This window comes from Macrotis lagotis, chromosome X, assembly GCF_037893015.1.
Source record: "Macrotis lagotis isolate mMagLag1 chromosome X, bilby.v1.9.chrom.fasta, whole genome shotgun sequence".
Taxonomy (NCBI): domain Eukaryota; kingdom Metazoa; phylum Chordata; class Mammalia; order Peramelemorphia; family Peramelidae; genus Macrotis; species Macrotis lagotis.
The window spans coordinates 612,441,382-612,467,412 of record NC_133666.1 but is presented as its reverse complement, the minus strand read 5'-3'; positions in this window follow the sequence as shown (position 1 = coordinate 612,467,412).

Below are 26,031 nucleotides of genomic sequence, written 5' to 3'. Positions count from 1 at the left end.
GATTCTAGCACAAAGTCCCAATTTAAGAAGTAATGTTGGGATGAGAAAATAAAGATAAAGAGTTATTATGATGTCAGACACATAAGATAGAAAATATTTGTCTATTTTATAGAGAGAAGAATAATTTCATAACACCTACAAATAAAATCTCAAAGAAAAATAACTTGATCACATAGACATTTAAAATTACTAGAAGAAATGAAACAAGAGAATTTTTAAAATTAAAAATTATATTATTAATGAAATAAGAGCAAAGAAGAAAGAATTGGGGGAAAAAACAGATAACTTTGGAAAAAAGGAAAAGTTTATCACTGGAGGTCCCAACTGTAGACAAGTAACAGAAAGTAGAACTAAATAGAAATTAAGGATTCCATGAGTTAACAAGATATTCTTTTTAAATGAAAAGGTGGAATAAAATGTAAGGTATTTCATATCAAAAACAACTGATCTCTAAAAAATCAAAGAAAGAAATTTTAAGAATCATCAGATTTTCTGAAAGCCTGAATAAAAAACAAGAGTGAATATCACATTTTTTTTAATCACAAAAGAAAACTGCCCAGATCTTTTATAAAAAGAGACAAAATTGAAAAAAAAATCCAATGGTCACTAGAAACCCCAAAACAAAAGCTCCAAGGAATATGATAGCCAAAAATCCAGGGTTTTTAGGTCAAAGAAGAAATAATTTGAGCAGAATAAAGAATTCAAGTATCAGTGAACCCTAATCAAGATCACACAACTCTAAAATTACAATAAGCAGTTACTATATGAAGTTATAGAGAACAGAGAATGTGATATTTCAAAAGGCAAAAGATATAGATTTACAACCAAGAATAATTTACCCAGCAAAACTGACTAAGATATTATGGAGAGAAATAGAGTTTTAAAGAAATAGAGGGGGGCAGCTAGGTGGCGCAGTAGATAAAGCACCGGCCCTGGAGTCAGGAGTACCTGGGTTTAAATCCGGTCTCAGACACTTAATAATGACCTAGCTGTGTGGCCTTGGACAAGCTACTTAACCCCATTTGCCTTGCAAAAAACCTAAAAAAAAAAAAATCTTGAAATACAAGCACATCCTTGGACTTACAGAATAGAGCTAGGACAGCAAGATACTTGTTCTGGACCCACTAAGCCCTCTAGCCAGCTGGCTAGCAACCACTAGTCCACTGGGGTACCAACCAAGGACAAGTCTACTCCTATGGTGCCTTGATCAAAACCAGGATATGAAGCTTAAAAAGCTCAGGAGTGTAGCAAATGGACTTTACCATTGATTTGATTGCAAAGGGCTCATGACAAGTTTATAGCTCTCTACTCAAAAGAACTCAGATTTATTTCTCCATAAATAAAAACACACAAAAAATTAAATATAAGTGAAAATAGCAAAATATTTTATAAGCAAAACTGTATAAAAGAATACAAGCATTCATGAAGATATAATTTCATCATTGGTCAAAGGGAGTCAAATATGACAGAGAGCACAGGAAGAGTTTTTGTTGTGTTATGATGATCTTTTTAAAAAGAAAGGAAAAGGAGGAGAAAGGAATGTACTAGGGAAGGAAAAGGGGGGGAATAGGGGTTATTTTTTAAAATCTCACATGCTTTGAGGTCACAAGTAGAAGTTTAGACAAATGAAGAAGGGGTAGGGAAAGTTGGCATGACTTAAAACTCAAATTCATCTGAACTGATTAGAGGAGGGCAGAACACACATCTATATCAGAATACAAAGAGTCTGGTATAGAAGTACATTCAACTTAACAGAAAAACAGAAGTAAACAAGGATAGGGTAAAAACAAGGAATAAGAAGGAGGTTAAGGGGCAGCTTGTTTGTGCAGTAGAATGAATAACAGCCATGAAGTCAGGAGGACTTGAGTTCAAATCTTGTCTCAGACCCTTGGTACTTAGTAGTTATGTGATCTTGGACAAGTCACTTAACCTCAATCCCCCCTCTCCCAAAAAAATTATTTTGGGAAGCTAAATATAAGTGGAAATTAGTCATTAAAAAAACAAATCCTAATTTCAGAGGGTGAATTGTAAAGAGGAATTAAAAAGGAACGAAGGAGAGAATAAGATCCTGAGACTGAGAGTTGGGTGAAGGGAAGAGAAAAGGGGTTGGGGAGTGGAAGTTATTTGTATAAATCATAAATCAATAGGCTAAGTACACCAATGTAGTATATACTTCCTTTACTTTTAAAACAAGGGTGAGGAGCAAAAAGAGAAAAGGGAATAGGATGAAGAGAAATACCCAATCAATGATCATATTTGTGAATGTGAATGAGACAAATTAATGCTTTAAATAGAAGAGAATAGTGGCATTCGGGGTGTACTGGACCTAATTAATTGGTTTTTGATAATACATTGTCCTTATTGTTTTCAGTGTGAACATTTGCAACTCTGAAATCAATAATTAATATAAATCAGTTTTGTTAATTATCTTAAGAAAGTATTGGTAATAAGAATAAACTTAAATGAATGTTTGCCTACTTTGTTTTTTGAGATATATCTACGAAACACTTACCAGAACACTTTGTATTGCTCTATAAATATCACATGAGCTCAGCAGGAATGCAATAGACAATTCAGTAAATAAAGTCAGCACCAGACTGAAGGTCAAGTGTTTATAAGATGATAATCACCATCATTATCACTACCTCCACCATCATCATTTAAATAGCACTTCCAAGTTTGGAAAATGCTTAAATTCATTATTGTAGTTGAGCCTCAAAAAACACCTCTAAAGAGAAAGTATTAGTAAAAAAATACATTTACAGGAAAAGCAATTGAAACATAAAAAGACATGCAGAGGTAAAAAGCTAGAGCAAAATCTATTCAGCTTTATCTCAAAAAGAGCAGCAGCAGTAGTAGTAGTAGTAGTAGTAGTAGTAGTAGCAATCATAATTCAGATAGGGAAACAGCAAAAAATGGACTTGATTAAAAGAGATAAACAAGAAAATTTTAGTTTGCTAAAAGGGACCAGAGATAAGAAATTAATCTCAATACTGTATGTATGTGTGTACCAAATATCATAGCATTTAAATTCTTAAATCTTTAAGATAAAGCTAATCAAATTACAAAAACAAATAGAAAAACTATACTAGAGGGAGCCCTCAAAGTACTCCTGTCAGAGCTAGACAAATCCAACAACAAAAAAAATAGATTACACTAAATTCCTGGACAAAACCTCCCTAGAAAAAAAGAGAGGTTCCTAAAAACTCCCAGTTCTAAGACCAAGAAGGAATTAAAGCTAAAAAGAAGAAAAATATTTTTTAAAAAAATCATGAATCTTGCCTTTTCCCAAGATTATAAATTATGCAGATTATGTATTGCTTAGTGTGGGTGGGGAGAAGCAGTCAGCTCTCTAGGGATCTAAAGTGCTTTCCCCCTTGGGAAGAAGTTGTACCTTAAGGTAATACTGTAAATTTGGAGTACTGAATGAGTCTTGTGGAAAAGAGCAAAAGTCCAAATGGAGATCCAGAGAGAAACAATATGCTTTAGACCTAATGGAAATTTCAAGTAATAAAAAATCTATTCAGGATCAAGAGGTATGATACTAGGAGTATTAGCAAAATGACTGGCTAACACATTATACTGTATAGAGATATTTATAGAAGATCTTTTCTGGCCATGGGGAGTTTGAGATTGAGGGGATGCCCAGAGGTTGGAGAATGGTTGAGCAAGTTGGTACATCCAACTTGATTGAGATGAAAAACTGTTCTGTTAAGGGATGGGAAATAAAGGCTGCACCCAGTGAAAAACTTCCAAGAGCAGATGTAATGGGAAATGTACTGTATACAAAGAAACTGCAAATTTTTTTGAAACTGCAATATTGCAGGATGATCAGTTGTGAATGATCTACCTTTTCTCAACAATGTTGGGATCCAAGAGAATTCTGAAGGACTTATGATGAATGCTATCTAGTCCAAAGACAGAGCTGACGGAGTCTGAATACAGACTGAAGCATGCTTTTTTTCACTTTATTTTTCTTGAAGTTTCCCTTTTTGAGGGAGAAGGGTTATATTTACTCTTACAACACAACTATTGTAGTAATAATAATAACCTAGCTACATTTTTTTTAGGTTTTTGTAAGGCAAATGGGGTTAAGTGGCTTCCCCAAGGCCACACAGCTAGGTAATTATTAGGTGTCTGAGGCCGGATTTGAACTCAGGTACTCCTGACTCCAGGGCCAGTGCCCTATCCACTGCACCACCTAGCTGCCCTGCTACACATTTTTAAACTATACCAAATGACTTGCTTTCTTAATGAGGGTGTGTAGGGATGGGAGGAAGGGAGAGAATTTGGAACTCAAGGCTTTGGAAGTGAATGCTGAAAATTATTTTTTTTCATATAACCAGGTAAAAAAATAACTTTTTAAAAAAAGAATTTAAGTTCTTTGAGGGCAGGGACTAGCATTCTCTTGATTTGTACTGCATTTCCCAGTGCTTAGTATAGTGCTTGGTACACAAGGGTTGGTTGGTTCTTATCCTTTGTTATTGAAGAAGACCAAAATGACATCACTATGTTTGAGACAAATTATGTGTGTCCAACTGTGGCTGAACAGACCAATATAAACTTGGAATGCTCTACCACAGGTTGGGCACAAATAGTACATGTGAATATCTGGGGTGGGTACTCTAAACTTATGGATGTCATGTTTCCTTTAGACTGCTTCAATTCTGCTTTCCTCATAGAGTACAGCACATTCAAAGTTCTTCAATGAAACTACAAGGGTGTCCCTGTATCACTTCTTCTGACCACCCCCCGCCCGTGAGCACTTGCCTTGTATGAGTTCTCCAAAAAATAGTAGTTTTTTGGCAAGTGTATGTCTGGAATTCTAACATGTCCAGCCTATCATTGTTGCACTCTCTGTAGTTATGTTGGAATGCTAGTTTAGCTGAAGAAAGAACCTCAGTGTCTGGTATCATCTCCTGCCAAGTGATCTTCAGAATCTTCCTAAGTCAATTAAATGGAAATGATTCAATTTCCTGACATGGCACTGGTAGACTGTTCAGTTTTCCTAGGCATATAGCAATGAGGTCTGCACAATAGCTCTGTAGACCTTCAATTTTGTATTCAGTCTGATGCCTCTTCTCTCACACATTTTCAGTAAGCACTTAATATAGATGCTTGTTGACAGGTTGACAAAGAAAAGTCTAACCTAACATTTGCCATTTTTGGTGTAATTCTGTATTTCTATGATTTCATGTTGGTTAGGCTACAAATTCTTTTTTCCGTTTGGATTTTTTTTCAGTTGGGTAAAGTGGCTTGCCCAAGATCACAGAGCTAGATCATTATTAAGTGTCTGGGGCTGAATTTGAACTCAGGTCCTCCTGATTCCAGGGCAGGTGCTCTATCCACTATGCCACCTAGTTGCCCCTAGAATAAGAGTTTTTAAAGAGTATATGATAGGTGGCGCAGTGGATAGAGCACTGGCCCTGGAGTCAGGAGTCCCTGAGTTCAAATCCAGCCTCAGACACTTAATAATTACCTAGCTGTGTGGCCTTGGGCAAGCCATTTAACCCCATTGCCTTGCAAAAACTTTAAAATAAAAAAGTATATGATAAATTCTGACCCTTTGATCTAGCAATACCACTACTAGATCTATATCACAAAGTGATCATAAAAAGGGGGAAAAACCCACATGTACAAAAATATTTATCAGCTCTATTTTTAGTGTCAAGGAATTGGAATTGAGAGGGTGACCAATCAATTGGGAAAAGGATAATGTGAGGAATGAAGGGTGTTGTTGGTCTTCACAGTGTGTGGAGGGGGGGCCCCTTTGAAACCCATTAGGAATGGGGAATGGCCCCAGTCAATCACAAAACTGGGAGAGTTCTCCTAAACCCATTCCAAAGATGACAAACTAGATTAGAAGAAACTAGTCCTTAACTGGTCAAGAGTAACCTAGTCTTGACCTTCTCCTTTGCACATGCTCAAAGGGATCTATCTGTTCTTGCTCATTAGTATAATGAGCAGGGTGGGGAACATATAGGAACCAATGTATCTATTAGATTTGTGACCCCAGCCTATGACTGGCATGAATGGGGCAGGAACAAAGTCTTTCAAAGTGCATAAAAGAGCTTGTACATTGGGATTTCCCAGCCCCTCTCTCCCACCATAAGAGAGGTGTACCATTTTGTTAAGATATCTTAATAAAAAAGCATTTTAATCACTCTGGACTAAGTATTCTCAAGCCTTTTATAACAGATAACAAACTGTGGTATATGAATATGATGAAATATCATTGATCTGTAAGAAATCATGAGTAGGCAGACCAGAAAAGCCTTAGAAAGACTAACATGAACTGATGCTGAGTATAGAGCTGAATCAAGATAAAATTATACATATTAATGGCAACATTGTGTGCTGATCATCTTTGATAAATAGCTCTCCTCAGCAGGGCAATGACCAAAGACAATTCTAAAGGACTTGTGATAGAAAATATCATCCACACACATCCAGAGAAAGAACAGTGCATACTATTTTCCATTTAAAAAATTATTTAATGCTTTGTGTTTTTTTCCCTTTTGTTCTGATTCTTCATGACTAATATGGCAATATGTCTAACACAGTTCTTATACATGTATAACCTATATCACTGCCAAGGGGATGGGGGAGGGAAGGGAGGGAAGAAGAAAAATGTGGAACTCAAAATCTTACCAAAAAAAATGTTGAAATATCTTTGCAAGTAGTTGAAAAAATATATACATTGATATTTAACAAACAAATAAAATGTGATTTAAAAGGGGAAAAGTATGATAGAACTGGAATTTGTTCTAGGTCTTAAAGTATGGACAAGATTTCAGCTGACAGAGATTCAATTCAACAATCATTTTCAGTGCTTATTATGGATCAGACACAGTGTTAGATGTTAGGGATAAAAATGGAAGGGGAAGTTGGTATAGGATATACAAAACAAATATAAATATACATATATAATATACATTATATACATAACTATCTAGGAGTTCTAATTCAAGAAAGTGAGGGGTTCTGAGTGACGGGGATGAGGAGAAAATGAATTCCAGCTGTGGAGGAAAAAAATACAAAGACAGAAGTAATTGTGTCTACAGGGAACAAAGAGCAAGCAGGCATATTTCACTGGAATGTGGTGTGCATGAAGTGTAACATGTCAAGCTCAGGAGGGGAGACAGAAGTCAGACATTGAAAGATTTAAAATGCCAAAAAGAGGAGTTTGCATTTTATCCTAAAGGTAAGTGGAAATCACTGAAGCTTTGAGAGCTAGGGAATAGTGTATTCCAAAGAACAGAATGAGCAAAGATACAAAGATACTGAGATGGAGATGGGAAGGGTAAGGGATACATATGTACAGAAGAAGGTCAATAACCCAGTTTGGCTAGAACACGTGAGCAAGAGTAGCTTGAGGTAAGATTAGAAGTCTGATTATAGAGCACCAGAATTTGTACTTTATGTGGTAGATAAAAGGAAGGAAAAACCCTAAACTTATCTAATGGGTTGGTAGAAGCAGTCAGAAATAGGGGAACGAAGGCTAAAGAGCAGACACTTCTGATCCCTGAGTCTCATTTTTCTCAGCTACAAAATAGGATAATTTCCACTACCTTCTAACAAAAGTTCTGAGGATCAAGTAGATAGATCCTGGGAACATAGATTGTGGAGTCAAAGGGAATTGAGAATTCATGTTGTCCAATCTTTGCATTTTACAAGTGAAAAATCGAGACCCAGAAAAATAGACTTAAATTCCTCATTTTAAAACTAACAGACTGAAACCCAGAAAATTTGTGATCTGCTCTCAGGATGTTTGACAACAGGCTTTTTGAGGAATTAAAGAAAATTTGCCAGACACACTATTAAGCTTAGTTTGCATGGTTAACATTTTCTTCATTATTATTTTTTTTTAGGTTTTTGCAAGGCAAATGGGGTTAAGTGGCTTGCCCAAGGCCACATGACTAGGTAATTATTAAGTGTCTGAGGCCATATTTGAACTCAGGTACTCCTGACTCCAGGGTCGGTGCTCTATTCACTGCACCACCTAGCTACCTCTATTATTTTCTTAAGTCTTGACAATCAATGAAGTAATCAATCAAGCCCCAATTTGTATCATTTGCTTTCCAAAGTGTAAATGTTCATATTGAAAATTTAACACTGGACTCTCAAGTCAGTTTCAACATAGTCCTGCCAGAGTCACACAGCTAGTATTTAAAGCAGGGTTTGATGCAAGGTCTCCCCCCCCCCCAAGTCCACTTATGCCACATTACCTCTCCATTCATTATTTGCCCTCTTACTCATGCTCCAGACTCTCCATTTGCCACCACTGATGCATTATCCTTGACCTTCTGAGTTCTGTTTTCTTAAGCTGTTTACATTCTCACCCAGATAGGCTCCCACTCCTGAGAGAGACCACTTCAGTTTGTCCTTCATCTATTATGAATGAATCCGTGCCATACTTCCTCTGAGCATCTTCAGTTTCTTTACTCCTCCCTCTTGAGCTTGATTTAATTCTAACATTCAAAGAATCACTCAGCAACAGACCACAGTCAGTTCAGAGTTATTGCTGGGCTATAATAGTAGCAACTCACATTTGCACATCAATTTATAGTATATAAAGCACTCACTAAAACTAAGAAAATAAAAACGGTTGAAGTAGAGAATGGCTGACTCTCTACCCATATTTTTATTAATGAGTAAACTGAAATTGAGAGATTTGCCCATAGTTAACAAGACTTGTAAGTGACAGAACAATGATTCAGACTTGGGACTTCTGATGACCAGTCTTTTCATCCAACTTCATTCAACTAAGTCTTTTTTCCATTAACATCATTGTAGAATTCAGAGAGGGAAAAGATCCTAAAGATCATGGAATCCAAACCTCTTCTTTTACAGAAGAGATAACTAGTCCCAAGAGGGTATGACTTGACTGAAATTACCCCATTAGGAAATAGCAAAGTCAGGACATATCTTCACATCCTCTGATTTCAAATTGGTGCTCTTTGCATCATGCTAGTTTAATTTTATTTCCTATTCCTCATACACATACTTCATAAATAATTATTGAACATCTTTAAAATCTATTCTTATAGCATAGAAATCATAAACATGAAAATAAATAAAAAAGAAATCTTATTGAGCTTGAAATGTCTACATTGAAATGCCTGCATCTAGTTCAAGATATCAAAAAGACAATTGGTAGTACAAGAATGGAGTTCAAGAGAGAAAGATAAGAAATCATAAACATATGGTCCTAATTGTCAATATACAGATCTCTTGATTCCATCTCCTCTTTAATTTTTTTTACTGGATCTTGATCCAGGTCATATCCTTTAACAATGGGAGTCCCTCAAAGCTTTGTCTGGGCCATTTTCTATTTTTCTATCTTCTCTTATTTGGTGATTCCATTAAATCTGATGGATTGAAACACCAACTCTATGTAGTTGTGTATAGTTGGAAAATAAATACATTCATATTCAATAAATAAAATGTTATTTGAAAGAAAAAAGATATGATAGAACTGCAATTTGATTCAGGCCTTAAAATATGGGTAGGATTTCAACAATTAACTCAATTCCTGACTCGAAGTTCCATGATTTCTTGCAGAACAATGGTATTTCATACAATTTAAATGGAAGGCAACCTCAGAGGAAAGACACTAATTGATGAGGATGGGGGAAATGGGACTGAGAAAGATCTCCCACAGAAAATTGAAGTTGAGATGAATCTTAAAGGAAGAAAGGGAAAATAAGAGGCAGTGGTGAGGAGGGAGAGCTTTTCAGGGATAGTGATTAGCCAGTGCAAAGGAAGAAATGAAATACTGAGTTCAAGGAGTAGCATGATTTGTTCAGCCATTTCCCAAATGATGAATATCCCCTCAATTTCCAATTTGCCACTACAAATAGAGCTACTATAAATATTTTTGTACATGTTGTCCCCCCCTTTTATGATTTCTTAGTAGTAGCATTGCTAGATCAAAAGACCAATGTTTATCATAAATTCTTTATGAAATCTTATCTGATAGAGAGGTGGGTTTTACAGGGCATGAACAATTGGGATGCTAAGGAAAAGAGTGAAAAGGATCATTGAAGCAGTTTTTTTTTTTTTTTTACAAAATGCATAGAAGGCAACAGAATGAAGGCCAGCAGTGAAAACAGACAAACTGAACAGCTTTGAAAGTTACATGTTTGGGGCAGCTAGGTGGTGCAGTGGATAGAGCACAGGCCCTGGAGTCAGGAGGACCTGAGTTCAAATTCAACCCAGACACTTAATAATTATCTAGCTGTGTGAACTTGAACAAGTCACTTAACCCCATTGCCTTGCCAAAAAAAAACAACTAAAAAAAGTTACATGCTCAATTAATTATTTAAAAGGACAAGCAAGTTTTACATAATACAGATTTGTGGTTTTATATATAGTCCTCTTTTTTCTGTTCCACTTTGTATGTGGAAATGCTTATTTTCTTTTATGTTAAATTCAGAATTAAAAGAAAAATTATATTTAAAAAAGAAGTCTTAATCAACACCAAATAAAATGAGCATATATATTGCATAACAGAAATGCAGGATTGCACATAAAGTGATAAATCTGTTAGATTAGGCTTGCTTTTCTTTGTCAGTCAACAACACCCACTCTCAAGTCTGTATAACCAGTTCTTATCTTTCTTGATCTCCAGTCTTGTACCACCAATTATCATTTTGATATCTTGAACTAGATGTTCTATAGACATTACAAGCTCAATAAATCCAAACTACAACTCATCATCTTTTCCCTACCACCTTCTTCTCTTCCCAACTTTCTTATTACTAACAAGGGCATAAACATACTCCCGATCACCTAGATATACAACTTTACTTTCATCCTCAACTCCTCATTCTCAATCAACCTATATATCGAAACCATTCTTAGATCTTGTGATTCTTTCCTTTCTAATATCTCTCATATATAGCCCCTTCTACACTCACATAGTCACCATTCTAGGAAAGGCTGTGATTATCTCTCACTTAGACTGTTGCCATAACCTGCTAATAGGACTTGATGCCTCAAATTTCCCTCTACTCTCTTTTTTGTACAAGCAAAATAATTTTCCTCAAATTTTCTTGAGTTTTTGATCCCCCTCTCTCTGTCTCTCTGTCTCTGTCTCTCTGTCTCTCTGTCTCTCTCTCTCTCTCTCTCTCTCTCTCTGTCTCATACACACAAACATACATACACTCACCTCTCAATGAATTGTAGTGACATCTTGTTATCCCACAGGATATTAAAAAAAATATATACTATGTTTAATTTTTAAAGCTCTTTACAAACTAGTCTCTTTTCCACCTTTTCAGTCTTCTCTCATTTTACTTCCTTCCATACATTTTAGCATCTAACTTTGCTGTTCCTTGAACTCAGCATTTCATTTCTTTCTTTGCACTGGCTATTCACTATTCTTGAAAAGCTCTCCCTCTTCACATATGCCTCTTATTTTCCCTTTCTTCCTTCAAGATTTTGCTTAAATCCCATCTTCTGTGGAAGACCTTTTCCAGTCCCATCAATTAGTGTTTTTTCTCTGAAGTTGCCTTCCAGTTAAATTGTATGTATCTTATATGTAATTTTTGTTTCATTTTGTTTTCTCTCCCAACAGAATGAAAGCTCTTTAACGTCAGAGTCAGTGTTTTTGTCTTACTTTGGATCCCCATTGCTTAACTCAGAGTCTGGCAGAGGTCCAACCATATATTACCCTCCCCTACTCAATAAATTCCAGGAGTTCCCTCTCCAGGATCAAATACAAAATCTTCTGTTTAGCTTTCAAAACTTTTCATAAACTAGCTTTCTTTTATTTTTCCAGTCTCCTTACACCTTACTCTCCACCATGTACCCTGATTCAATAATACTGGTCTCCTGACTATTCCACAAACACCACACTCCACCTCTTGACTCCTTGCATTTTCTCTGGTTGTACCCCATATCTAAAATATTCTCCCCTCTCATCTCTGCCCATTGGTTCCCCAAATTTCTTTATTTTAAAAATTTTTAGTTCATTTTAAACTTTTCAACATATTAAACAGCAGAACATGAGGAGATTCAGTATAAAACAATGATTTTTCATTTCACAAAAACCTAGTAATAAATTCTACACATTGCTTGCAAATTAACCCAGCTTTTCTCTGCTTCCTTTTAGGTCTCCTTTATTCTCTGTTGTGTACTTTTTATTTTATTTTTTCCCTTCTTCCTCCCAACCCCATCCTAGAGAAAGCTACAATTAAATGAGAATTTATATTCATATATGTATGTATGTATGTATGTATACACATTTACACATATATACATATATGTAAGACCATAAGATGAGTATTTCTATTTGCCAGTTGTTTCTCTGAAGGTGCATAACATCTTTTTTCATAGGTCCAAATCTTTTCTTCTTTTTCTAAATCAATCAGCTTATTATTTCTAATCTCATAGCAGTATTCCATCACAATCATAGACCACAGTTTATTTAATCATTCCCCAATTGAAGGGCATCTATCATTTTAGCCAATCTTGATAGGTATAAGATGATATCTTGAAGCCATTTTAATTTGCATTTTTCTAATCAATAATGATTTAGAGCATTTTCTCATATAATTATATATGTTCCTGATTTCTTCATTGAAAAAGTCTTTTCATATCCTTTGGCCATTCATCAATTGGAGTATGACTCATATTCTTATAAATTTGACAAAGTCCTTCATATATTTGAGAAATGAGATCCTTATCTTTGAAATTGTCTATGAAAGTCCCCCCCCCCCCCCAATTTTCTGCTGTCCTTCTTGTCTTGGCTTCATTGCTTTTATTTATGTAAGAACTTTTTCATTTAAAATAATCAAAGTTATACATTTTACACCTCAACAATTGTTTCTGCACAAATTATTCTTCCAACTTCCTTTTAAGTCCTACCTAAAATCTTCTTCAGTTTTCTGCTGGAAACCTTTTTCAAGCCCTCTCAATTCCAATGACTTCCTTTTCTTAATTATTTCTATTTATATGTATATATAGTATATTTGTACATATTTGTTAGCTTGATGTCTCCCCCCATTCAATTGTGAACTCCTTGGGCACAAGGACTGTCTTTTGTCTCTGAAGCCTTGGCTCTGGCACATGTAGGAGCTTAATAAATATTTATTGACTGATATGGAAAGTACTTAATAAATTGCTGTTTAGTCAGACTGATTCTAAGATATAGTTCTTCATAGGGATATTCTCCAGGTGTTTGCACTCAATTCTTTAAAATCAGAGATAAGGCTCAACTGTGCCTCATCTACTGCCCCCCCCCCCTCAATTCATGTCCCTGCTAGAAAGAGGAGGGATACATTTGGACATGGGGAGAAATGCTTTAGGGAAGAGCAACTAGGTAGCATAGTGGATAGCAAATTAGAATCAGGAAGACTCCTTTTTCTGAGTTCAAATCTAGTCTCAGACACTTACTAGCTGTGTAATGCTGGGCAAATCACTTAATTCTGTTTGCCTTGGTTTCCCCATCTGTAAAATTGAACTAGAGAAGGAAATGGCAAACCACTCCATTATCTCTGCCAAGAAAGCCCAAACAAGGTCAAAAGGAACTGGACATGCCTGAACAACATTAATAAAGCATTGGTGATTCAAAAATAAGGGATATTAAATATCTAAATTTTAAAACATACTTAAAGTATTACATATTATTACTATTACTAATAGGTAAATTATGATTATATTCTTCTGTCTTTGGAAAAATGCTATCAAGGGTCTCGTTTTTTACACAAATCAATGTGGTAGAAAAGACCAACAACCTTTTCCCCACAGGCATAGAGACCTCAAAGGTGATAAGTTTATTTTTATCCAAGACTGATTGGCACAGTCTATTCCACTGCTAAAATTATCAGGGAGCAGCTATCATATAACAATCAAATAAAATAGGACTTCTGGCATTTGAAGCCTACCAAGCCATATAAAAGGTAAATCCCTAATTTAGTTTCCTTTTATGTCAATACCCTGAATTCTCCTTTATAACTTTTTGGGAAGGAAGACTTTAGCTAGCTTCCTCATAGAATAATACAAGTTCAGAATTTAAATTTATCTCAGAAGTCATCATACCTGACCCTTGTCTGATACTCCTTTACAGTATTTCAACAAAAACTTATTTAACCTTTGTTTGAACATCTCCATTAGACTGAATTTCCTTTGTCTCTCTAGTACCTGTATACTCTTTATATACTAATTTGGCACATATTAGGTGTTTTAAAAATGTTTTTAGACTGACTGACTAATAGAGAACTTATTTTCTCTTAAGGTATCCCATTTCTTTTGGGAATTGTTGTCATTTCCTGTCTATAATTTCTACCTGTTGTTCCTAGCTATTCTTTTAGTTAGTCATCAGAATAAATAAGATCCTTCTTTTCCAGTGAGAAGCCTCCACATATCTGAAGATAGCTATCATGATCTCCTTCAGTCTTCTTTTTCTTTAAACAGACCCAGTTCCCTCAACAGTCCATTCTTCTTCCATCCCTACCATTCTTGGTACCCACCTGTAGACACACTCCAGATGGTCAATGCCTTTCCTAAATTTTGAACTTAATACTAAACTACAAATATGGTTGGCCCAGACCAAAGTATAATGAAATTATAATTTCTATCATTCTGGAATTTTTATCTTTGCAATAAATCTTAAGATTATCCTAGGATTTTTTAAAACTTGCATGTTATGCTATTAAATGACAGTCCACTCAACCTTCAATTGTTTTCCACAGGAAATGTTTTCTAGTTTATATTCTAATGAGGAAAATAAAACAAACAAGGAAGTTAAAATGTAGAGGTGTGGGGTGGAGAGAAGATTCTAGGAGTATGAAGAAGTCCAAAGGAGTGTAGCCTGGTAGGAAATGATAAGATGGTTGAGCACCCTCCTTAAAATGGAAGTTTCAGAATAAATCCTTCCAAGTAGAAGGAGGTATACCAAGGATTAGAAGATGCTAGTATGACACTCATTCAAAGTGAGAGGTATGATATTCCAAACAAAGAGTTCTTGATAACATCAAAGCTGTTATAATCAGGGCTCAATTGGCACCTGGAGACCTAGACTGGGGATAGCCAGGGAAGGGATACAAGACACCAATCAGCCAATAAACAACTATTTAGTACTTCCAATGTGCCCAGCACATGACTAGGCAAAGGGGGAAGTTTATAACAATAGGCAAAAGTAGAAGAAATTCCCAACTAATTTAGAAAGCTCAATTTATATTCTACTTCTTCCAGGAAGGAAGCTTTCCCTTGGTTGTTGACACTGGCAATGAACTTTATCTATTCAGACCCATTCTTATGTATTTTTTAATATTATGGCCATTGATGAATAAGTCACATCACTTTATAGAGAGATAATAAGCTTCATGAAGGCAGGGACTGAGTGTTCATTAAACTCTATAAGTCATCTAGTGCCTAGCAAAGTGACCTGATCTTTATGTGCTTAATATAAGATTATTTAATTGAATAAGTAAAAGTAAAGTAAAAGGTCAGAGTAGAACTAGTGAGAGATCTTAGAATGATGGGATTTTTATAAAATTAGAAAGGATTTTGGAGATCAATGAATCTCCCTCATTTCACAAATAAATAGAACAGAAGGGAAGACACTTGCTCAAAGGAACCCAGTGTATAGTATCTAGGACTGAGAATACAAGCTTGTCCCCTGGAATTCCAATCTTGTTCTCGTTCTCTCTCTCTCTCTCTCTCTCTCTCTCTCTCTCTCTCTCTCTCTCTCTCTCTCTCTCCCTCCCTCCCTTCCTTCCTCCCTCCCTCCCTCTTTCTTTCTCTTCTTTCCTTCCTACCTTACTTCCTTTTTTCTTTCATTATTCCTTCCTTCCTTCCCATTTCTTTTTCTTGCCTCCTTCCTTCCTTTCCTCCTTTTTTCTTGTCTCCCTTCATATTATTTTGGCCATTATGTAAATTGTTCTCTTTATTCTGCTTACTTGTTCTGCATTGTTTCTAAAAATCTTCCCTAGTTTCACTGGATTGTTCATATTTGTCCCTTCTGAAGGTGCAATAATTTCCCAGTCAGTTTAGTTATACAGTCATAAACATTAAGTACCAATATGTGCCAGATACTATGTGAGGCTCTAGGGATTTTTTTTTTAAAAAAGGCAAAAGATAGTCCCTTCTCTCAAGGAAATCAAGGTAAAAGAAGAAAATATGCAATTAGCAATGGTACAAAAATGCTATCTACAGGATAATTAAAGAATTTTCTATAGGAAAAGCTTCCTATAGAAAGGGCAATTTTAAATTGGTACTTGAAGGAAGCCAAGGGCAGCTAGGTGATACCAAAGTTCATAGAGTGCCACGTCACTCTAGAGTCAGGAAAAATTCATCTTCCTGAGTTCAAATCTGACCTAAGTCACTTACTAGCTGTATGATCCTGAGCATTGCCTCAGTTTTGTCATCTGCAAAATGACCTGGAGAAGGAATGACAATCACTCCCATATCCTTGCCAAGAAAACTCCAACTGGGATCACAGAGTCAGATATAACTGAAAAACAACCAAACAGCAACAACAATGAAAGCAGCCAGGAGGTAGAGATAATGAGGGAGAGGATTCCAGATAAATGGAGTAACAAGAGAAAAGACCCTGAGTTAGGAATATTGAAGTGTCTTGTACTTGGAACAAACTATTAAATTCAATACTAACCAATCTCCAACTTGTGGCCATCCACCATGTTTTATAAATGACCACAAAAGGTATTTTTCTATATATAGACCCTTCCTTCCATTTCCTATTGTTCATTGTATAACACTAGCAATGATATCATTGGATCCTGTGCTTTTTATTATAACATATACTATAATTCTTCTATTTTTGATTTCCTATGTCCACTTGAGCTTCCATATATATTTATGAACTCTTTGAATACGAGATCTGTTTTTTGTTGTGTCGTTTTATTTATTTTGCCTTTCTTTATATCCCCTCCTTAACAGAATGGTTGGAACATAGTAGAGCTTTAGTAAATGCTTATTGTTGATTTCTATTCCTCTTGTTAGTTCTAGGATCTGGAACAGAGCTGAGGCTACCAGAAGATGTCAACTTGCCCTAGTTATGAAAGTTAAAATGATCCAACAACAGGATGGCACACAAATTAAAAAAGATATTTCTGTATTCAGCATCATCACTACTCTTCATCATCAAGCAGTTTATTTGATTGCAGGGCCCAGCAAGCCACAACAGTAAAAGGCTTCTGAGAATCAGGCCCCAAGCCAAAGCTCAGGCTAAAACCAGAGCCAGGGTCCTTTGAATTCTAAGAAACCCTGAACAAGGACAACTTGCCAAACTAACCTCCTGGTCTGCCAATCTGAAACCTGGCCAGATTGGACCTGGGCCTGAGAGAGATCCTGTCTCAGCAGAGCAGGCAGCACTGACCCATGAGGAGTGAGAAGAACAGAAGACAAATGAGAATTGAACATTTAAATGATCCCAGCAACAATTTATATAAGCACGAAAAGCAGAATTCCAACAGCTGCCAAGGAAGGAAAAGACTGAGTAGCTTAATTTTTTTAAAAAATACATCCCAAAAAAGAGGAATTAAAACCTAAATAAATAAATAAAATAAAGTAAAACACATCCAGATGTTTCATCCTATACCCTGAGAAGATATGACTTTTGATCCCATCTAAAAAGAAAAGACAGCTGTCTGGCTAATCAACAATGCTGGTTCTTAGAAGAATTCATTTAAAATCCTGAAACTCCAGTTTAAGTATAGAGAAGCCAGGGTGAGACTGAAAATCTTGGAAAATTCTGACAATCTTTTTAAGGGGGTGGCAATATGGTTTGGGAATGGCATTTCACCTCTGTTTGCCTCAGTTCCCCCATCTGTAAAATGGAGATAATAACAGTACCTCTCTCCCAGAGTTGTCATGAGAATCAATGACATATTATTTGTAAAATGCTTAGTATAGTGCCTAGTTCATAAAATGTAGTATATATAAAATAAAAGGTAGTTATTATTATTATTGAACATAGAGAATCCCCCAACATAAAATTACTTTATATCCTGTTTCTAATAATGTCATACAATGACATGTTTATACATAGATTTTGTTTAAAAAAATATGAGCTCAGCATATAGCCTGTCAAAAATTTAATCCAGCAACTGGTTATATATATATGTATATATATATATATATATATATATATACATATATATATAAAACATATTAATATAGATATATGAATTCATTTTTATGAGATATTATAGAAATCTAAAACCAGAGTTAAGGTACTCAATTTGTTAAAATATTTTCTATACTTTTTTAATTTAAATTTTATTTTTTCCAATGTAAATATAGCTTTGGACATTCATTTTTCATATGATTTTGAGTTTCACATTTTTCTACCACCCTCCCTTCCCCCCCCCCCCCCCCAGGATATTGAGTGATCTGATATAGGCCATACATGCACAATCATTGAACTCCTGAGAAGAGTAAAGTCTATCACAGTTGATCATTACACAGTGTTGCCATTTTTATGTATAATGTTCTCCTGGTTCAGCTCACTTCATCTCAGCATCAGCTCATGTAAATCTTTCCAGGTTTTTCTAAAATCCACCTGCTCATGATTTCTTATAAAATAATTTATATACCTCAATTTGTTTAGCTATTTCCCAATTGCTGGGGATTCCCTCAATTTCCACTTCTTTGTCACTACAAAAAGAACTGCCATAAATATTTTTATACAAGAAAATCCTTTCCCCTTTTTAATGATCTTTTGGTTATTTACCCAGTAACAGTATTTCTGGATCAAAGAGGATACACAATTTTATAGGTATAGTTCCAAATTACTCTCCAGAATGGTTAGGTCAGTTCACAACTCCACCACCAGAGTATTAGTATTGATTTCTTGACTTTGGAGACTTATTTGCTTAATTGTAGAGTAATAGAGCTTTTAGAACTAGAAGGGCCTTTAGATGTTGCAAAATTTCAGAATTGGAAGGGATCTCAAAGGTCATTTAATCAAATCCATATCTGAATAAGAATCTTCCCTACAATATCCTCCTGCACTGATCAGGAAGCCTTTTCTTAAAGATTTCAAATGTGGAGGATTCTACTATCTCCTGATGCAGCCCATTTCCTTTGGGATATTTCTAATTGTCAGGAAATTTTTCCTTTGCATCAAGTTTAAATTTGCCTTTTTTGTTATTGTTGTAGTGGTAGCAACATTAGCCTATTGTTCCTGGTATGGAACAAAGCAGATCTGATCTTTCTTGTGATTGGCAGCCTTTGAAATACTTAAGGATTATCAGAGCTTCTTTTTTCCAGAATAATATCACCCCCCCCAAAAAAAAACACTCCAATTCTTCTTTTTTTTTTAATTTTTGCAAGGCAAACGGGGTTAAGTGGCTTGCCCAAGGCCACACAGCTAGGTAATTATTAAGTGTCTGAGACCGGATTTGAACCCAGGTACTCCTGACTCTAAGGCCAGTGCTTTGTCCACTACGCCACCTAGCCGCCCCTCCAATTCATTTTCAACAAACATGCAAGTAATAACAATCTGGTATAGAGGAAAGGCTGCTCGACTAGAAATCAGGAAGGCTTGAGTTCAAATACTACCTCAAAAATGTATTTAACTATGTGTCATTAGACAAGTAGCAACCTCTATGTCCTGGCATGGAATTTATCTACAAAATAATAGTTAATGGAGAGAGGCTGCTGACTCCTACACATTGCCAAAACCACAGGTTTTTCAAGGTTGGAAGATATTAGACTAGGGGTGCTGAGACTACAAAGACCAAAATTCTTCTGGGATTCTGGATGAGGTGGGAGGATATTTATATAGCATGAATTTAAAGTCTTTCATCATTCTGATGACCTGGTCTCTGGAAACTTTTCAGATTATCAATGTCCTTTATGCAAATGTGTTGTCCAGAATTGAACACAATATTTCAGTTGTAGTTTGTTTAGAGTAGAGAACAACAGCCTTATTCTTGGATGCTTTGACTTTTTACATAACCAAGAATTACATTAACTTTCTCAGCTGTCAGAGTCCAACTCCATCATTTTACAGATGAGGAAACTGAGATTGAAAAAAAGGAAAATGAAGTAATCAAGGATACACAATGTTAGTAACAAAGATAAGAACAGAATCTTTCCTTGCCTTCTAGTATCTGTGTATTCTTTGTCATTCTGCACACTATCTTACTTGATATTGTATAAAAAGGTAATGTAACCTATTGAAAAGAACACTGATTTCAAAGTCATTGAATCATAATCTCTTATATAGAGAGTAGGAAGGAAGCTGAGAGATGATCTAGTCTAACCCTACCACAAGCAAGTTCAAAACACAGTCATATGATCTAACATCAAAAACAGATAGGCTTTGGGAAATTAAAATGACATTAAAGATGAAGCATTGCTGTCTTCTCTGCCATATGACCCAGGAACCAAGACCAAATATTTACCTTTCTATTTGTATCTCCAGTGCTTGGCATAGTATTTTCTTCACATGATAAGCACTTAATAATTTTTTTTCATATCCAATCATTTATTCAAAACTAGATCTTAAATCTCCTCAATATTTTCAACAATTGACCCCTTCAGTTTTCTTCTGAAGACTTTCAGGGATGGAAAATTCACTACATTCAACAACAACCCATTCCTCTTTTAGACTGTGTCAATCATTTGGAAATTATCCCTTATATTTGGCTGAAGTTGACCTTCCTGGAGTTTTCATACATTGGTCATAGTTTTTTGCTCTGGCACCAGATAGGACAAATCTTTGTAATTTTTTTTGACATCCTTTCAAATATTTAAAGACAGCTATTACATGTCTCCCAAATCTTCTCTTTTCTAGACTAAACATTCCCAATTCTTTTGACCAATCCTTATATAGCATGGTTTGAGGTCCCATCAATTTGAGTTCTAGCTTGGACAAATTGTGATCTTGGGTAAATTATTTAATCTCCTTTGTTTCTTCACAAGTGAGATAATATGTACAGTGCTTTGCAAATCTTAAAGCTATTTATGTTGTTATTTTATTATTATTAAGATTAAAAAGGTCTAATTTATGAGGTCTTTAACTTTAAAAGTTTCTAGTTGTGGTTCAAGAGAAGAAATTTGTGAGCCACTGCTAGCTTAGTATACAGAAGATACAAATATTTTGTTATATAACTGGAAGCCATTGGTTTTGTTTTCATCTTTGAAAACTGTTTGGACATTTGTGATTCAAAACACCTTTATCACATGTTGGAGTCTTTGAAGCTGAATGATACTGATTGTTTAGATCTAACATCACAATGTATCCTTAAACTCATTTCCCTTTTTGAGAAACATTTTTTCTTTATAGCTTTAATGCAAACTTTGTAGAATAAGGTAATTTCTTTCCACAAGGGCATTTAAGGCCCAGACTTTCCTTGTCAAACTGAGATTCTAAGCTAATAAAGAAGATTGTGTGTTGATCATAAATCCCCCATGTAACGGTTGGTAAATCAGTCTGTCAATATATATTTATAAAGTGTCTACTATGTGCCAGACACTATCCTAAGTGGTCTTCACTTTTTTCTTTGCCACTAGACTTTGAGGATTATGAAGGAGAGAGTAAAATTGATGACTTTGCACAGCTCTACCTCACTTAAATCCAATTCACTGCAAATCAAAACATCACCTTTGTGATGTCATTGGTCTTCTTTGAGAATAAAGGATGATCAATAACTAAGTTCTAGAGATACAAAGAAAGGCAAAAGACAGTCTTCCTGGAAGGAGTTCATGAGCTCTTTGTGGAAAAGATTGAGAAAGGCTTAAGAAGCATCCACCTAGCAAGGATAAAGTCCTGTAACTGGGAGGGAGATGATGAGGTGGCTACACTGAGCCCATTCCTTAAATGGAGGATCTGGGAGGAACTCTCTGATGTCTAACCTTCCAACCTCTCCAGAGGGAGGGAGGATTCACAGAACTAGGGAGTATGGATAAATTAATAAATGTGTATTTTAATAACCTTATTTTCTTTGTAATTCTCTGTAATTTCTTTCTCTGTAATTCTTTGTAATTCTTTATTTTATGTGTAATCCAGATTTTGCTGGGTATCCCTAATATGTAGATGCCTTATTCAACATACATTCAATCTGTCTAGTATGAAGCCTCTTCTATCCCCAGCTATGTGGGCCAGTATAGTCTCTTTGATCTGCCAACTGCATCTTTAAAACTGGCAAGACTGAGTTATTTGCTTTTTTTCCCATTGTCCTCTTTCTGCTATCCTTTAGGGGTCCCAGGGACTTGTATCTGCTATACCTACCCTAGTGTGGAGGCCATGAACTTAACTGACCTTTAGTTTTCCTCCTGCTCTGAGAAATGGGCCTGGTGGGTATTTCTTTCTGTTCTATGTGATTTGTCTTCAGTTTTGGGTATTGAAGATAATATATCTTCTGCTTCTGGAAGCAGAAGCTCAAACCTTTGAGATCTTAGAGTCAGGAGAGCAGGTGACCTGGTATAGTAAATGCTTGAGAAATTAGGGTGCTTCTTCTCTTTCCTCTGCCCCATGAGATAAAAGGGATATTTTGGGGAGAAAAAGTTTGTATATTTGTGACTACTCCTTTTGAAGGAAATATTCCTTTGTAAAAGTTCTAAGGTTACACAGATATTAGTTGTTGGGGTTTTTTTTAGATTTTTACAAGGTAAATGGGGTTAAGTGGCTTGCTCAAGGCCACACAACTAGGTAATTATTAAGTGTCTGAGGCCAAATTTGAACTCAGGTACTCCTGACTCCAGGGCCAGTGCTCTATCCACTGTGCCACCTAGCCACCCCCATAGACAGTTTTCAAAACAAAATAAAACATTATTCTAAGAACAGTTCATTAGCTTCAGCTTGGCACTAAAAATAAAAGTAAAACAGTCCCTGACTTCTAGAACTTTCTTTCCAACTGGAAATATAACATGCACACTTTAAGGTTACATGTACATACAAGATCATTTAGGGAGAAAGGAACCTAATAGCAGGAGAAATCATGAAAGGTTTCAGGTAGAAGTTTATGTTAGGGTGGAGTCTTTAAGGAGACCAGAGATTCCAAGTGAAGGAGGTGAGGAGGGAGTGTAGTGCATTCCAGACATGTTTTGTGGAGCAGCAAATAGGCTACATGACTGAACTGCAGGATGAGCAGAAGGTAGGAATGGACCAGGGTTTGAACTTAAATATATCAGTGTCAGACCTGACCCTTAAGTAAGACAGAGTTAGGGGCTAATGATGACAGATTCTATTGGGAGTGTTGTTGGGAGCCAGGGTCTCTAAGCTGTTTGACACAGTCGCAGCAAGAAGACTCAAGGCAGTCACACTGCCTGATGGAACAACATTTCCTTCTTCAATATATATATATAGGGATTCCATGTATACCCATATTTATAGGTCTATTATTGATTGCAAAACTTACTCATCCTAATAGTGGAATGACTATAAAGGAAGGATTTCAGAGAAATTCCTTGAATAAAACAGATTGTAAACTCTGTCCAAATTTAGCAGGACTGCCTCTCCCTGAGACATACAAAAGGCTTCAACATTATGAAATCTTTTGGAAGAAACAGCACTGGGAGTTCCAGAGAGATGTCAGAATATATACAGGGAAACCAAATACAAGATGGGTCAGATAGAATTCCAGGGAAATTAACAGTTTTGCCCCCCTTATCATACACAGGAATATATGATAAAGATGGTGAGAGAATAGTTAGTATAGGTAACCCATATGTGAACTCTAACAGCCTTAGTTTATTGGGAAAGAATAAAAAGTCATAGAAACCACAGCGTCTACCAACAAAGGCTGAAAGGAAAATTGGTTATTGAAGGAGTCAACGGACAGGTGGACAAGCATAGCTACCCTCACTATAGGTTGTCAAGGGAGCATATCGAAAACATTACATATGAGGTACAAAAACATAAAAGCATTCCATTAAACAAATTATATCAAATATTATTATAAGGAAAGTTCTGTTTAATTAATAACTTTACTATGCAGCAACAAACTAGGCAACGGGCAGGTTGAGGTCATCACGGTCTGAGCAGGGACAAGAAAATTAACTACATGATTAATAATCACACTTGTAACCACTACATGATCTAACTTGTAACCATATGAACTACGTGATTAATGATGAAAATTGTATACTTTTGTAACCAAGGAAATGATTTTAGTTTGCTTGTTTCATATGATTTTGAGACTATAAAAATAAATCTAAGCAGCTGACAGTCAGTCAACCTGCTCCTGCCTTTACCCATTTGTTGACTCAACTCATTTCGCCGACTCTGTCCCTCCTGTCATGTTCCAAGAACCCCAGGGAGGCTGGACCCCCGCAGGGTGTAATGAATATAGTATCAAGCTTGGAGTCAGGAAGACCCTAGTTCAAATCCAGCCTCAGACACTAACTAGTTGTGTGACCTAAGGATAAGTCAAGTCCCACCATTTACTTCAGTTTCCTTATCAGTAAAATAAGCAGGAGAAGGAAATGTCAAACCACTTGTAAAATCTCTACCAAGAACACCCTACCACCCTTTCCCTAAAAGGGGTGGTCCTGAAGAGTCAGGCACAACTTAAATGAATACACAAACAAGAACAATAAACCAGGCTGTAAGAAGAAAGTACTTAAGTGGAAAGAGAAAGTACAGTCCAAATTGTAATCCAGAAGAATAAACGGTGTCAGCTCTCAGGAGGAAATCCAATCCAAGGAAGTCAGAAGTACTTAATAATGACAGTTGATGGTTAACAGCAATATAAAGTATTTCAGGGAACTACACTACAAAGACCTAAAGATATCAGTAAAATGGAAGCTTGTAACCTACTGGAAAGGGTCAGACAAATCAGGTTCAAATCCTGACTTCACCTTTGACTATATAACCAAAGGTAAGTCACTTCCCTTCTATGGGCCCCAGTTTCCTTATCAGTAAAAATGAAAAGATTGACCTTGAGATCCCTATCATCTCTAACTCTATGATCATGAAATTTTCCCATTCAAGAAAAAATTCTTTTGTGGCAGCAATGAGCTAATCACTACTCCCTTCTCACTCTGTTGCATCAGCATAGCCATAGGCCCACACAATTAGATCCTGGAAAAATTCTCAGGTTCTTTTTGCTCTTTTCTAGTGCAGGTGGGGTCTCAGATTGTGAACTTAGTTTTATCATTGAGCAATAGGCTAATTTGCTCCATTAATACAAGATAATGCCTTCCCACAGTTATATAGAGCTTTTGAGATTGAGATTTGAGATCATACAAATGATCTCCTTTCACATTAACAATTACAATGTGAAATAGGTGCTATTGTTACTCTTATTTTATAGACATAGGAAGATACATAATAATAATAAACACTTGCAATATGCTAAGCATTGTCTTAAGGACTTTACCATTTTATCTTATTTTATCCTCACAACAAATATGGGAGGTAGGTGCTTTTATTATATCCATTTTATCGAATTCATTTTATCCTCACAACAAATATGGGAGGTAGGTGTATTTATTATATCCCTGGGTAAATCACTTAACTAATATCTGCCTTGTTTTGTCGAAGAAATCAAAGCAGACATTGGTTAAGTGATGAACCAGGGTAACATAGCTAGTAATGAGTCTAGATTTGAACTAGGTTTTTCTCCAGATTCCAGACCCAGGTTTCTATCCAATATACTACTTAGTTATGGGCACTGGATCTGGAGTCAGGAAGACCAGATTTCAAATCCAACCTGAGACATTTAATATGTGGCCCTAGTTAACTCATTTGGTTTCTTTCTGTTCTTTGCTTTCCTCATCTGTAAAATGGGGATGATAACAGAATTTATTTTCTCTGGTTGTTATGAAGATGAGATAATATTTATAAAATTCTTTACAAGCCCAAAAACATTATATAAATATGGTCATCATCATGATTATTAGATAAGGAAATTGAGTCTTAGAAAGTTTGTTGTTTGGGTTTGAAGAAGATTGTACAGCCAAGGCCAATACTATACCTATTCTACCATGCTGACTTATTCAAGGACAACACAAGCTGACCTTTCAACCTAAGTAGCTATACAGACCAGTAGGACCCACTATAAGCCCCAGTTATTGCTATGGAAATACCAGTGATTTGAGGAAAGACCA